The following is a 15,401-nucleotide window of genomic DNA, read 5'->3' on the forward strand; positions in this document are numbered from 1 at the left end:
CAACCCCGCAATGGTAATCAGCATTCTCCATTGCTTTAAGTTTTTCTTCCAACCACACCTATACCGATCTTTAAGTTGTTTTGGCAGTTCCACCCTTAATTTTTCTATTTCTGCTATTTCGTCTAGATCAGGAACTACAGGATTGGTTGGATTGTCCCATGGATTGGAACTTGAGCCTGTTGAGTAGTTTATTGGTGCTGAGGTACCGGTCTGATATTGTTGGGGTCTGATAGTAACGAATGCCCTTTTTAGATGCACGTCTGGTTGGGCTTGGGTGCTTGTCGGGATAAAGCCTGGAGGATAGGCAGGGTTTTCATTATCGTTCATCAAGTTAACTGCATTGCTCTTCCCTTTTTCGCGTTCTCTAGCCAGCAGTTGCGCCAACTGGCTTAACATACTATTTTGGGATTCTTGCATTTGTTCCCTCATGTCTTGTTGGATTCTGGCTAATTGCTCTTACATCTGTGCTTGTAATTGATCTTGTATATCTCTTTGTATTTGTTCTAATCTTTCCAATCTTTGATCCATTGCATTGGTTTTGCGGCGGTTACTGTAGCGATATTTAGTTGGTAAACTCTCGTTGGTTTCCAGATTACTGAAATGATTTTTTTTAATTAAGGTCCTTTTGTGAAAATCTAATACATGTGATGAAATGTAATACAGACGCATATGATGAATGCAAAAAGAAAGAGAGGCGTTGATTCTGAACTCAATTCTATTAGAATAACTTTTCTAGAAAACAAATCTCTTTACATAAAGCGGAAACATATACGGCATTACCCTTATACTCTAGGCAAAAACATCGATCCCTTTCTTCATATCCAGATGTTAAGACCAAATCTCGCGAACTTTTCAATGGATGCCTCTACTAGCTCCTTTTTGCTTGATCAGGGCTACGACCCATTGCTCACTCGTCCCAGGAGGCTTATTGGTTTCTTTAAGAAATTCGAGACGTTAACGGCTTTCGAATAGTCTTTGTCGGCTTGAATCCTCAAGCAATAAAGAAAAGTCGTGTATTCCTCCATCAGACTATCACCCTTCTCTCGTTGTGTTTTCTCGGACCATATTTGGATAGCCGTATTGTATTCCACTTTATTAAGAAATCCATTTTTCATGACAAGCTCTCTATTTAGTAACTAAACGTGAATCAACACCTCCTTTCTATGATGATGCAATACAATGTAACCATAAACAAAACACGTCAGTACAGAAGAAATAAACAACAAATAGAGCACCTATTCGGGTAACTATTAGGGTTTGATATGGCTCTACCAAGGGCGGGCTCTTATAGATCACTACATGTGGTTCAGTTCTAAAGAAAAGGTACCTGAACCAGCAGATCCCTCGATCTTCACCTATTATAGGTTCATATAGATCGAGTTCAGTTCAGGGGAATACATTTCCCTATGGCTATACGGAGATGAAAATCTCACGAAGACATAGGTACGGATGTATCTCGGAAGCGATCCACTATCCTATACGGAGGTGAAAACCTCACGAATGACTAGCTTCTCACTCCCAGTTAAAAGGGTGATCGAACGATCATGCAATGCAATATGCAAAAACATCTAAAGACTCGAACCAATAAAGCAAATATATTAAGATCAAGATCAAAAAAAGACGGATGAAATGCGATGATAGGATCGTATTTTAAGTCAATATATCAATTTTCGACCAATAAGACAAGAATTAATCAAATCGCAGCTTGACTCTCTTATTTGTCCCCAACAGAGTCGCCAAGCTGTGAAACCATTTTTTTGAAAAAGGGTCGACTTTTTATTTTGAAAATGGAAACGGGAGTCGCCACCAATCTTTTTTATTTAGGTGTGATCGGATCACCTAGTAATTCAATCAGTTTAACAAAAATTTAAATTTATTACAACAATGATTTTTGGTCTACAAAATCCATAAAACGGGTTCGGGAGCCAGTTACACACGAGGAAGGGTTAGCACCCTCGATACGCCCAAAATTGGTACCTAATTGATTAATTAATGTCTTAGTGTCGAAAATTGAGAACTTTGAAGAGATTTAAAATAAGATCCTTTGTTAAAAAATTATTTAACTGAAAATTTTCTAAGCAAAAGGGCGTTTTTCACGTTAATCGAGGAAAAGAATAATGTCCCGTAAATTAGGACACAATGTCTTAAACCCTCGAAATGAGAATAAACCCCGAAAATTTTGTTTATTTTGAAAGAAATTTGACTATCTCGATTTTAGAAAGAAATCATATTCCGTAAGTTAGAATAAGGTCTTTTCTTAATTCCCGAGAACATTAAAAATTTTAAAAACGCTTACTTGATTTGGATTTATCGAGAAAATCGAAGCCCCGTAAGTTAGGGTACGACCTCTCGAATCTTAAAACACGAATTATTTAAAAAAAATTTAAATGTATAAGGTAAAAATGTAATACGAATTGATAATAAAATGTAAAAATAATTTGTGATGTCAATATGCGTGACAGAATAACAATAGATGCATTAATATGAATGATAATAATAAAACAAAAATAGAGTAAAATAAACAAAACCAATAAGCTGGTCAAAAGAAAAATAATAAATAAAACTAAAAGAGTAAATAAATAAGCCAATAAAATTTTAATATATAAAAAAAACAAGAAATAATAATAGTAAAAAAATAATAATAATAATAATAGTAATAATAATAGTAATAGTAGAAAATAATAGTAATAGTAAAAATAACAATAATAGTAATAATAAATTAATAAATTTTAATAATAAAATAGCAAAATAAATAAAAAAAATGGCTAAATTGAATTTAAAACATAAATTCGGGGCAAATTCGAAATAAATATAAAAGGGAAGGGTTAAATTGTAACGCGCGCATGCAAGGAGGGATCAAATGGGCAATATTCCTTGCCTTGGAAAACGTGCAAATCTAATGTGGACCAAAATGAAATAAACGCGAAAGTTATAGGGCAAAATTACAAAACCAAAAGAAATTAATAGTATTTAATTGAAAAAAGGTATCAGCCAATTTCATTCTTTTTAACTAACTGAGGAAGAATTTGCAAATTGATAAAACCCGGCGGGCGGATTTTCCATTTTCAAGGAAACCGGCTTTGATCCTTTATTAGAAAAATTCCTAATTCTCCCTTTGGGGCTTCCATTCTTGAATAAAGTTCTTGTCTCGGTAATTCAAATGTGGGAGAAGGTTTTTTACTAATGAATCGATATTCAAAATCATTCCATTATGGATTCCTTTCTCGATCAAAGCATCAGATTTCTAAATTCTCGTACATAAATGACCCAAAAATTGCAAAAACACGCGGATCCCCTCGGTGCGGGTCGGGCCGGCTCTGGTAGGCCCTAAATGGCGTCGTTTTGGCGCTTGGGTCCTTAGCTCAAAACGGCATTGTTTTGCTTCTATATTTAAATTTTAAAAAAAAGTTTTAAAATTTATTTTCACTCTTCCTTCTAAAAAAAAAGCATAAAACTCTCTCAACTCCCTCACCCCTTTTTAGAATCCGGCCGAACTCTAGTCGCCAGACCACCATGGCGGCCATCATTCACCGGCAATGGCGCAGCCGTCCATGGTGGCCGGAGAGAAAAAAAAGTTTTTTTTGGCTTTTTAATCCCCAACCCTGAAAATACTATCTTTCATCTGAGGTAGCAGCCTTCTTTTCCCCCACGACGGAGTAAACGCAAAAAGGTAATATCCGGCCCCTTTTTTTAATTTTTTTGTGTTTATTTTTAAAAAGAAAAAAAATAGAATAGTCAAGATAAAAAAGGAAAGAAAAGAGAACACGTATCAAATAACCACTTTAAAATTTTCTTCTGTTTTGATTGCTCTCTGTATATTGTGTTCATGGCTTTTTATAGCGAAAAAGAAAAAATACAAATTTTTTTTTTTTTGTTCTGTTTTTTTTTACTTTTCAGGACGAAGAGTTGACATGCTACGAGGTACGGGTGCGGTGAGGACAGCGGTAAACGCTTTATTTTTGCTAAAATTGCTTATTTTGGTCTAGGTAGTTTATTTTTGTTTATTTAGCCTGGTATGACATTGACTGTTAATTTTATTTTAAAATTTTTCTTCTGTTTTGATTGCTCTCTGTATATTCGTAAAAAAAAAAGAATACATTGTGTTCATGGCTTTTTTATAGCCGAAAAAGAAAAAAAATACAAAATTTTTCTTTTTTCTTTGTTTGCTGTCGTGTTTTTTTTTACTTGGTTTGCAGGGACGAAGGAGGTTGGACATGCTACGGAGGTACGTGGGTGCGGTGGAGGCACGAGCGGCGGTAGCAACTGCTAGGCTTTATTTTTTGCTAAAAATTGGCTTAATTTTGAGCTGTTTGGGCTCTAGGGTTAGGTTTATTTTGGGCCTGTTTGGATTTAGTTCTTTTAGGCCTGGTGTAATGGACATTTGGACTGTTAATTTGGGTTTGATTTTATTATTTTGTTTTTTATTTTGGTTTTGGTATGGGCCCGGGCAAATTGGGCCTGTTACAGCTTTGAAAGAGTTTTCAAATGAATATAGTTTCAAATTTATGTGCTCTAACATGAAATTAATTATATTGTAACAAGATTATAATTTGACATGTTTAATTTTTTAAATATTTAACTTGAACAATTTCACTCAATTCAACTCGAAATTCATTTTACTCAACTTGATTCAAAAAAAGTTCAAATTGAGTTAGGATGATAAATTAGAACCCTCAACTCGATTAACTCAATTTTTTTTCACTCGATCCGGTTGAATGCTCACCCCTATTGCCACTTATAGTCGACTAATGGCTAATGCCCGAAGTACTGCATAGTCAATTTTTAACATTATTATTTTAATACAAAAAATGAACAAGATCACTTTTGTAATTGAATCAAATGATGTAAGGTTTTTAGTCCAAATTTTGTGAATCCAAACAAGTTTAAAATAATGTGGCTCAATTTAAAGGGATTAAGTGTTTTACTTTAGTAGAAGTTAATCTTATTTGTTTATTCAGTTACTTGATGAATGTACCGGATTAAAGATTGATCATTATAAATTGATCATCCTTCTACCTATTAAGGTTACACAAACACACATAAAAGAATTATACCCTTTATCGCTTAGGGTTTGTGTAATAAGGGAAAAAGGTCAAGAGGGAAAAATCATTTTATCAAGGTATTCTTCTTCATCAAACCCAATAGCCAACTCCAATTTCGTAGTAGGTAATCCTTAAACTTGTGAAAATCCTATCATTCTAAAGATCCTACTATTATTGTTTGTGCAATATTAGAGTTTTGGTTTGCATAATATTAATATCATAAAAATTTTACATGTGGTATCATGAGCTTGGCTAAAGAATATATGATTTTCCATTACAATTATTCTTTATGATAATGTTTATGTGGTTCTAAGAAACTTACGACCATGAAATATGATAGGTCGAAGGGAATGCAAGAACATATCATCGAGAAAACTAATATTGCATCAAGGCTAAAGACCCTAGGGATGATGGTGGATGACTCCTTCTTAGTGCAGTTCATATTGAACTCACTACCTCCAAATTATGGATCATTTCAAATTAACTATAATACTATTAAAAATAAGTGGGATGTTAATGAATTGGCAATTAAGTTCATTCAAGAGGAAATAATATTAAAGATTCAAAGAAGTGTTTCCATCAACCTTGTGGGTCAAAGAGTTGGCAAAGGACTTAAGGTGCAAACCAACAAGTTCAAGGGAAAGCAAATCACGTCAATCAATATCTACAATGGCAAGAAAAAAAAAGACCAAATGGAATAGAAGTGTCACTTCTGTAAGAACGTAAGACATTGTCAAAAAAGATTGCCAAAAATGTAAAGTTTGGTTCGAAAAAGAAAGGTAGACTTTATGCTTGTCACATCTCTGGGAAATCCAAGAATTAGGCATGTAGTGGTGAAATAATCTGTTTGAGGAAATGTAATCCACCTAATTATTTCTTTTGACGTATATGAGTGAGCGTATAGTAGCCTCCGTGTCAATACGTGAAGATTCTATTTTAGGTTATTTTGCTATTTTAATAGAAAGATTTTGTTAAGTGACAAGGTAATTATGGTACGAGTTACCACCAAATGTATAGTATTCCTTGTTTGTCTAAAGTACTGTGCTAGTTGGATTATAAAGAGACTTGGTTAGGAACCAATTAGATTTATTGGTCTAAAACCCATTATGAAGGATTTTCATTTATGTTTCTCTCTGATATTGTAGACCAATAAGAAGGACAGATTCTGAAATTCATGACACTTGTTAATTTCCACTAAGCTGGAATAGGTTATATATATCCGAGAAGGGTTCTGGAAAGGAGGTTCATCTTTCTTACTCTCTAACTATTTTTCTTAAGTCTAATTGTATCCCTTCCTCCTTAAGCTTGAAGTTAAGGTTCTTAGTTTAACCAGTGGTCATTCCATCTCCGGGTAAGTATTATAGTTCTACGTGTTAAGTTTTGAAAGAGTAAGTCTATAAGAGGTATATGAATAACAAGTCACAAGTACAAAGCTTTGCATGGGGGTTATTTACGATTGTGATGTTAAGTCATTTATTTGTATAAGGATGGTAATAATGAATCTATGTTCTGTAAGTAGTTGTTGTTGTTGGTTCAAGAAAGATGTTTGAGTCTTAAGCTTCAAACTACAGTAAGTGAGCAACAGGTGAGTTTTTATTCTGAATCTTGCATGTGAACTATTCAAGCAAAAATATATATATAATTTATGATATTTCTAATAATTGATAAGTGTTGGAGCATAGATTATATATGTATGCAGGTAAAGTTTGATACGAAAAGTATGAATCAATTAGGAATGCGAACAAATTTGGATAAGCAAATGTTGAGTAAATGTCCCTCTATGATGCCTCTAGTAGCGCAATTATATTGCTAACCAGACTGGTAGATCATGATATGAAAACAAGAGTAATACTATGAGGTTGAGACCCATGGCATCGTTTGATATGAAAACATTTATGGTGTAGCCTCCGGTAAAATGAAGATTGGACTGGCGGATCACGATACAAGAAAGTGTGTAAGTCTATATGGTTGAACAACAATGGCATAATATGATATGATGATGTGAATATTCATGGTGTTGCCTTCAATAATGTGTAAATCGAATTGACAAATCATGATACATGAAATTTATGTATAAGTCCATAGGGAGAAAACCATGGCACCTTCTATGAAAGCCCATCGGGATAGTAAACATCTAATTTTGTATGTTTCCCTTGTGGCGTACTCTGCTAAGTTTGTATGGTAGAATGTGATTATCCGCCTTTATGGTAAGTTTTGGATAAATTCTAAGTGTTTTATGATAGATATTGCTATGATAAGGTTATAATGCGTCCGAAGTTAATTTGGTTGAATTAGATTTTTGATATAATCGAATAAGTTTTAAGGGAAGTTTTTGAAAAGAAGTGCGAATCTGTATATTCAAAAAATGGTATTCGCCATGGTAATCTGTCAATTTTGTATATGGGCGTGTTTGTAGTTATGAAAGATATAAGAAACTGTCAATATGAGTTCATTTGTGTTATATAGTGCCGAAATATGAGTATCTGGTATCCATCACATCTAAATAGTATTATGTCTTACTCTAGAATCTTATAGAATCTGAATTGTTTATCATCTTGGGTAGATTTGTATTTTGTAACAAAGAAATGGGTAATTATTTTGAATTATTTGGATAATTCATTATTTTGAATCAGACAAAGAAACTACCAGCAAACAATATTTGTGAATAGTTGTTCTGAAATAAGTGTATGTGTAAAGAGATGGCCTATATGAAATGGGATCTGAATATATATTCTTTTGAAAAATACTTTTATGGTTTTAAGAGAATGAAAGATTAATTAAATATCTGGGAGGATATTGAGTCAGTTGGTAGTTAAGAAAGAACTGGTACACTAAGAATATGGTAGTTGGCTTGTAAGTGTAAGCATGAAATTGTGAATGCATTCACCGAAAAAGAAGTAAAATGTTAAGAATGGTAGCTAGCGCACAGATATTCATTTGATATTATAAAAGTATCTATCAATGTATTTGGTATTAACTCTCACTAAGTTCTCTTAAACTTATAAGTGTTATGTCTATGTTTCAGGTTATTGCATGATTGAGTTCATTGGGAGGGATAAGCTAGGAGCGTGTCAAGGTAGCAGCAAAGTGGGTTATTATGGATATAGTGGACCACTTGTAAATGAGGCGTATTGTAGAATTACGCTCAGGGAGTCTATCTTAACACACTTTTGTGTTGATTAATGTGTTGTAATAAATTTGATGTAATATTTTATTTCTAAATAATTTATTTTCCTTCTTTGATATTGAGTCTTTGATTAAAAAGGATAAGAATAATGTTTTAAGTAAGGAGTATTCAGCAATTGTTTCGAAATTTAGCTAAGTGAATTGTGTGGTAACATCCGAAATTAGGACCTGATAATTCAAGTCGGGTTGAGGGTTTTATAATGCTTTTGTATGTTTTGAATCAAACTTAATTGAGGTTTCAAATAATACTTGGTTGTTTAATTTTGGTGCTATTACTAATGTATCTGACATGATGCAAGTGTTTCTTTTAGATCCAAAACACAAACCCAACTGAAGATTTCCTACGCATTGGGAAACATATAAAGGCTCTAATTTAAGCATAAGGACTTATTGTTTGGTCTTAGATACAAGTTATCACTTAGAGTTAGGATCTAGTTCCCTACTAGTTGTCATTTTGGTACTTCTAATTTTCAAATAGATTAGTTTAAATAAAATTTCATGACTCATTAATATCATTTGTATTTGTCCTCAAAGGTTTTACATGCAAAACAAAATGAAAGTAAATATTAGTTCATTGGTTATCTAATGTTTATCTAATATTAAGTTACATTATGTGGTCAGGTCATAATGCAAGAAGACAACTTATATTAGTATATAATCTAAACATTCCATAGTCTAATCAAAATTGAACAAATCGATTGAAAGACTGTAATTCATCTATCAAATCCAATGGGGAGATACCTTGCCTTGAGTATCGAAGCGGATGACCCCTAGGAGATAGACATAGAGATCTAATTGTCTAGATTGACAATACATTGAACATGATTAAAGTTGAATTTATCCTAGATTCATTTATGGATTTATTCACTTGTGACGTTCATAGTGTGACATACCGTAATCCTAAGTGGATGGTAGACTATGTATGCTTGACTTGTATACTTTGATGTATTAAAAGCTTGAGTTCAAATAGATAATAAACCAAAAGCTAGTACATTGACTATACAACTTCTGCATGATGTAGCATCATTCCACAACAATGGAATCATAACCCTATAAGGGTAAATGATATCTTCTCATTGACATTACATGGTGTTGAAAAAGTAATATGGTCACGAGTCATTTTTCACAAGACAAATGATTTAATTACTATGTATTAGTAATTGACTTTTTCATATCAGAAGATGTAATGAATACCAGGAGATAAAATAGGATTATATCATGAGAACGAATTTTATCCCAATGGGATTAAAGATATCCTATAAGTGTAACCACTTATGACAAGGTAATTGGACAAACACTTGTTGAGTAGCTTTCATAATGATATATAATAAGGGAGAGTTCAATCATGGTACTATAGTAGAATGACTCCAAGATAAAATAATGTTACAATTAATATGCAAAGAGATAGAACTTAATTACAAATTATTTGAGTCTCAATTATATATGTCCAATCGGTCTCTCCACTAGCTCGAGATAATCGAAAATGAATTGCATGTAGAACCAATAACTATGGTATGAATGGAAACGATGAGTAAGAGAAATGGATCGCATGTATCACTTTATCCGCAACAAATGAGTTTTTTTCGCTAAGTACAAAATATGACTTAGAAATTAAGTTAACTTCTTCAAATTATTATTTAATTGATTGCAATTAAATAATTTAAGTTTGAAGGGAGAATTAAATTAATTAGTCATCGTATGTTTATTGAATGAGACAATCAAACTGATTTCCTTATAGATTCTAATAGATAAAGTTGTTGTAATAGGCCATTTTTGCCCGGGCACAACAAAAAAAACCAATAATAAAAATAAAATAATAATAAATGAGTCCAAAGTCCAAATTACAGTACCAACCCAAATTGCAAATTTAAAACCTAAATTACAAACCCACTACCCAGGGCCGACTGGCCCAAAACCTTTACTTTCAGTAAAACAAAATAGCATGTTTTCGCACCGCAACCTCACCACGTCGGCAGGCGTACCATCTGACACCCCTCTGCCACCACTGTTGACTTCACTCTCTACCACTGTCGCTTGCAAAGAAGAACAAACACGCAATGAAAGAAAGAACAGTAGAAAAATAGATAAAAATAATAGTGTAATCTGGCTATAAAAAAGGCTTGAAAATCAATAGTAAAGGAGGTTCCTTTTAAAAAAAATAGAGAAATATATACACAAAAACAAAGCTTTTGAAATCGATTCAATATTGAAAGGTGTTGCATCTTCATCTTTTTTTTTCTTCTCAAAATAAATAAATAAATAATAAAAATATAAAAAATGGAACTTTTCCACCTGTTGTTTCATCGTTGGAGCCACCATCAGTTTGCGAGGCCGTCGGATCCCTTGGGAGTTGGCCAAATCCCGCAATGGAGGACGCGGGAGTCGAGGGGTTTTTGTCGTTTTTTATTTTGGCTTTTATTTTTTGGTGATTTTAAGTCCAAAAAAGAGATCTACACAAAAATATACAAAAATGGGGGTTCAGGTGATTTTTCGGCCATCGTGGACGGCGGCATCATCACTAGTGACTGATGACCGACACGACAGCGACTGGCTAGACCGACGACCGGACTTGGGGCCTTTGAGAGAGAAGAGGAGAGCTTTTTTTTTTGAAATGGGATAAAATGAATTTTTTTAGGGAAAATTTTGGCTTTTATAAGCAAGTGAAACGACGTCGTTTTGGAGGAGTTCGGAAGGCCCCAAAACGATGTTGTTTTGAGGCCAAACCGAACCAACCTGACCCATCCGCATAGGATCTGCGTGTTTTGCTTAAGGGGGTCTAATTCCACTTTTGGTCCTTCCGCTTTTTACATATCTTGCAATAGAGTCCTATTCCCTTTTTTTTGTTTTTTTAATTTATCCCATTTAATTTTTATTTTTTTATTTTGATCCTTTAAAACGGTGTGCATAAGGAGGGTAGAGATATTTTCCTTTTTAGCCCCTATTCTTTTTTTAGCGCGTTACAGTTTAGTCCTTTATTTTACTTTTACCCGACCTCTCCCCTAAAATTTTATTTTAGATTCAATTTAGCCCCTTTTATATTCATGAACATATTTTATTATGATTTAGACTCTTAATTTCATTTTAATGTCAATTAAGTCCTTTATTTAATTTCAACCTTTTCATGGATTTTTTAGATCTTATAATTAATTGTTTATTTATCTATTTATTAATATTGCCTTGCTTTTTTTATTTATTTATTTCTAAAACTCATGTTGTTTATATTTGTACATATTATTATATTGTCATCTCATTTTATTTTATTTTATTTCTTTTATGTGTTATTTTATTATTCCTTTTATTATTTTTGGTATTTTTAAGTCGTGTCTTTTCAATCATGCATTTTTTATTTTGTTTTACGTTACTTTATCTATTTATTTAGATTATGATGTTATTATTAAAGTATACCCTTATTTATTTATATTTTATCATTTCAATATTCTATCTATATAGTCATTTTATATTGATTCATCATCACTACATCATGCATTATGTTTAGATATAATTAGTTGTTTTTATACTATACCCTAAATAAGATAAATATCCATCATTTTAAATATTACACTTTTTATTTTTCAAAAAAAGGAAAATTTAAAAAATAGGCAATGTTTCGTATTTAGAGATTCGAGGAGTCATGCCCTAACTTACGGAGTTTCGATTTTCTTGCTGAACCGAAAGGACCAAATATCCTTTTAAAATTAAAATATATGAGATTTAATTAAATAATAAAAAATCAAGCTTATTTTTCGAGTTTTTAACTTTCGACACTAAGACATTAATTAATCAATTAGGTACAAATTTTGGGCGTTACGAGGGTGCTAATCCTTCCTCATACATAACAGACTCCCGAACCCCTTTCCTGAATTTTGTAGACCAATAATCATTATTTTAAGTAAGTTTAAATTTTAATTAAAATGATTAAATTATAAGGTGATCCGATCACACCTAATAAAAAGGATCGGTGGCGACTCCCATTTTTTATTTTTTAAAATAAAAGTAGTTTTAAAAAATGGTTTCGATAGTTTTCATGACTTTAATAGAATTAAAATTGGGTTGAAAAAATAATTTACTTGTAGTAGAATACTATATTTTGTATTAAAATATTATTATTTAATCACCCCTTATTCAAGTACACAATACACAAGTCATTGAGAGTTGTTATTCTGTCGAAAAATAATGGCAATTTATTTTTAGAATAAATTTTAGTTTTCTAAAAAAGTTCATAGTTTTTGGTTCATGGAGAGAATTAATTTTTTCAGTGAAAGTTAATAAACTTTTCATTTTGTGTACTTGGTTCGTTTTGCTTGAACCTACTCTCAAAGTAATTCAGGATTCGAGAATAGCAAGGAAGACCATTCAGTAGAAAGCCAAAAAATGACTTAGACTGCCTCACACAAAACATAAGTAATAATTCAATTAAAGGTTTATTATTATAAAAATCATAATAGTTGGTTTTATGAAAAAAATGTAAACTTTCGCTATGCCTAAAAACATTGTTTTCTAAACTGAATTTTTCAACACTTAGACTTATTTCAAACTTTTATGCTCCTTCTATTTCTAGGAACCTTATATCTATTTCAAAACTTAATATTTATGGTTAATGTTTAATTTAGACATAGTTGTTTCAATTTATTTAAGAATAATATTGCTTTAGGCTCTATAAACCTTATTAATAATTTATATAAATTTAGAGTTGATAATTTTTTTTTTTGGAATCCCTACTTGTTGATTATAGCAATGTTGTAATAAAAGTAGTATGTTGAATAAAAAAATTGCTTACTTGTGACATAGCTGTATCTAAAGAAAGACTAGAAAGATTAGTAAAGAATAAGATTTTATCAAATCTAGATTTTACTGATCTTGGTGTATGTGTGGGTTGTATAACAGGAAAGCAAACCAAACATATTAAAAAAGGTGCCACAACAAGTACTCAGCTTGTCGAGATAATACACACTGATATAGCTGAACCTTTTGATGTTCCATCCTTTAATGGAGAAAAACATTTTATCACCTTTATTATTTATTATTCATAGTATTGTTATATCTATTTTCTTGATGAAATCTCAAATAATAAATGTCTTTAAGGTATACATTAATGAGGTTGGAAGGAAATTAGATAGAAAGGTAAAAATAATAAGATATGATGAGGGTGATGAATTTTATAAATAATTTATTGAATTAATATCACATCAAGGCTCATTTGCAAAATTCTTAGAAAGTTGTGGCATATGTACATGGTAGTATATTACATCGGGCACACCTCAACGAAATGGCGTGACAATAAAAGCGTGATCGGACTTTGTTGGATCTAAAATGTCATAGTAGTTACTGAAGCATCCCACTTGATCAATTGTTCAATAGTTGCATATAATAAATATATCATTGAGCATGCAATTACGTTTATAAATTTTAACTATCTACCGAAACATAAATTTTAAGTGTATTAGGAAAATTAATTTTTTTAAAAAAATTATATTTTATAAATAATTATAATTTAATAAACCAAAAGAAAGAAATCAATAGCTTTTATTGAATATAAGCCAATGTGGCCAATAAGTTTACACAAACCAACTAAATCAAATAAATATCTAGAATTATAAATGGTCAAGTGTACAAGCTTTAATAAAATAAATTTAAAAATTAAAATTATTACCAAAATAAAGAGTGCGAAAACTTTAAACGATTTGCTGCCAATGAGTCTCTTCTTGAATTATCTTTAAATTGCGTAAGGGAAACTGTTCTAGAACGCTAAGTGAAATCGCTCAGCGGTGATTCAATGCATTCTAAAAGTTTACTAAGTGTAAATATTCAAATTATAAATTTTATAAATTATAAAATAAAATGAAAAGAATAGCATTGCAATAATACCAAGTCATTCTCAAAACATTCATTAGATAGAAATGATAATCGATAATAAGTTCATTTAATCAATTTGCTCAAGTAATATAAAATGGAAAAATATTCGGACACGTGAATTTCCAACTAAATACCACATGATTAATGGAAAGGGCACAAGCGTCAACAATGACATTACTTCATTACCCAACAAACACCACTTACAGCAATGACAATTTCTCGAAAGCTCAATGCAGTCTACACACAGAGGTTGGCTTAAAAAAATTTTATTTAGTTCCTTAAAATTTTTTAAAAATTTTAAATTAATAAAAGTAAAATTATACTTTGGCCCCATTAAAATTATAAAAATTTGATTTAATTATTTATAAATTATAAAGATATAAACTATAAAACATTAAAATTTCATCCGGCCCCTAAAAAATTATTCTGGCTTCGCCCTTGTCTGCACAATAAGCTATAAGCAACGATGGACACCCTATACTCTATGGCATTTCGCTATATCCGAAGAATTTCCGATGAATTTTACCAAACATGTTTATCATTTATTAAAGTACTAATTAACAATAATTTTTTCAAAAATAGTCGGTTAATAAAATCAAGAATTTAACGAAAAAAATATCATTAAAAAATAATTTAATAATATATTGTGCGAAATAAATCCCGAATACGAGGAATCAAAAAGTCGAAATTTCCTAAGTGCAGCCCCTCTTCCAGTGTTATCCCCTTGTCCTTCGCTTTGGATGACTCGGCGACTCTAATAGCTTCAACATGGAAATTACACAATGTTATTAATCAATCCCGAGTACAAGGAAATCGACTTGAGGTTAATAAGGTCTTATCTTTGAGGCGATTGACTTCCTCAATCTTTATATGGCTAATCAATTCTTCTAGAGGAATGTCCAGCTTCTTATGCTTCAGAAGATTACGATAGTGAAACCAAGATTTCACTAGTTCTTCAATCAGTACGTTTGTTTGGAGAATTTCACACATTTTCATCCCTTCAACTAGGATGTCGAAGACTAACTTTTTATAGATGTATAATTGATCCATAATTGGCTTATCATCGGTCATTTGAAATTTGAGGTTCAAGCTTGGAGAAACCATGAATGTATTTGTTGATCGGGGCAAACATGTTTAATAGTAATAATAATTCGTTTCTAAATTGTTGGAAAAATTACAAAACAAACTTATTAGCACAGACTAAAAAGTAAACCAATATTAAATGAATAAAATATTACTGTGCCGTGGATGAACTATTGTCTTAGAATCGAATTTACCCTAATTGATGTAATCATATAGTGTATGTTGTTCCCCAAGGTT

The sequence above is a fragment of the Gossypium hirsutum genome, chromosome A13 (genome assembly GCF_007990345.1).
Source record: "Gossypium hirsutum isolate 1008001.06 chromosome A13, Gossypium_hirsutum_v2.1, whole genome shotgun sequence".
NCBI classification, from domain to species: domain Eukaryota; kingdom Viridiplantae; phylum Streptophyta; class Magnoliopsida; order Malvales; family Malvaceae; genus Gossypium; species Gossypium hirsutum.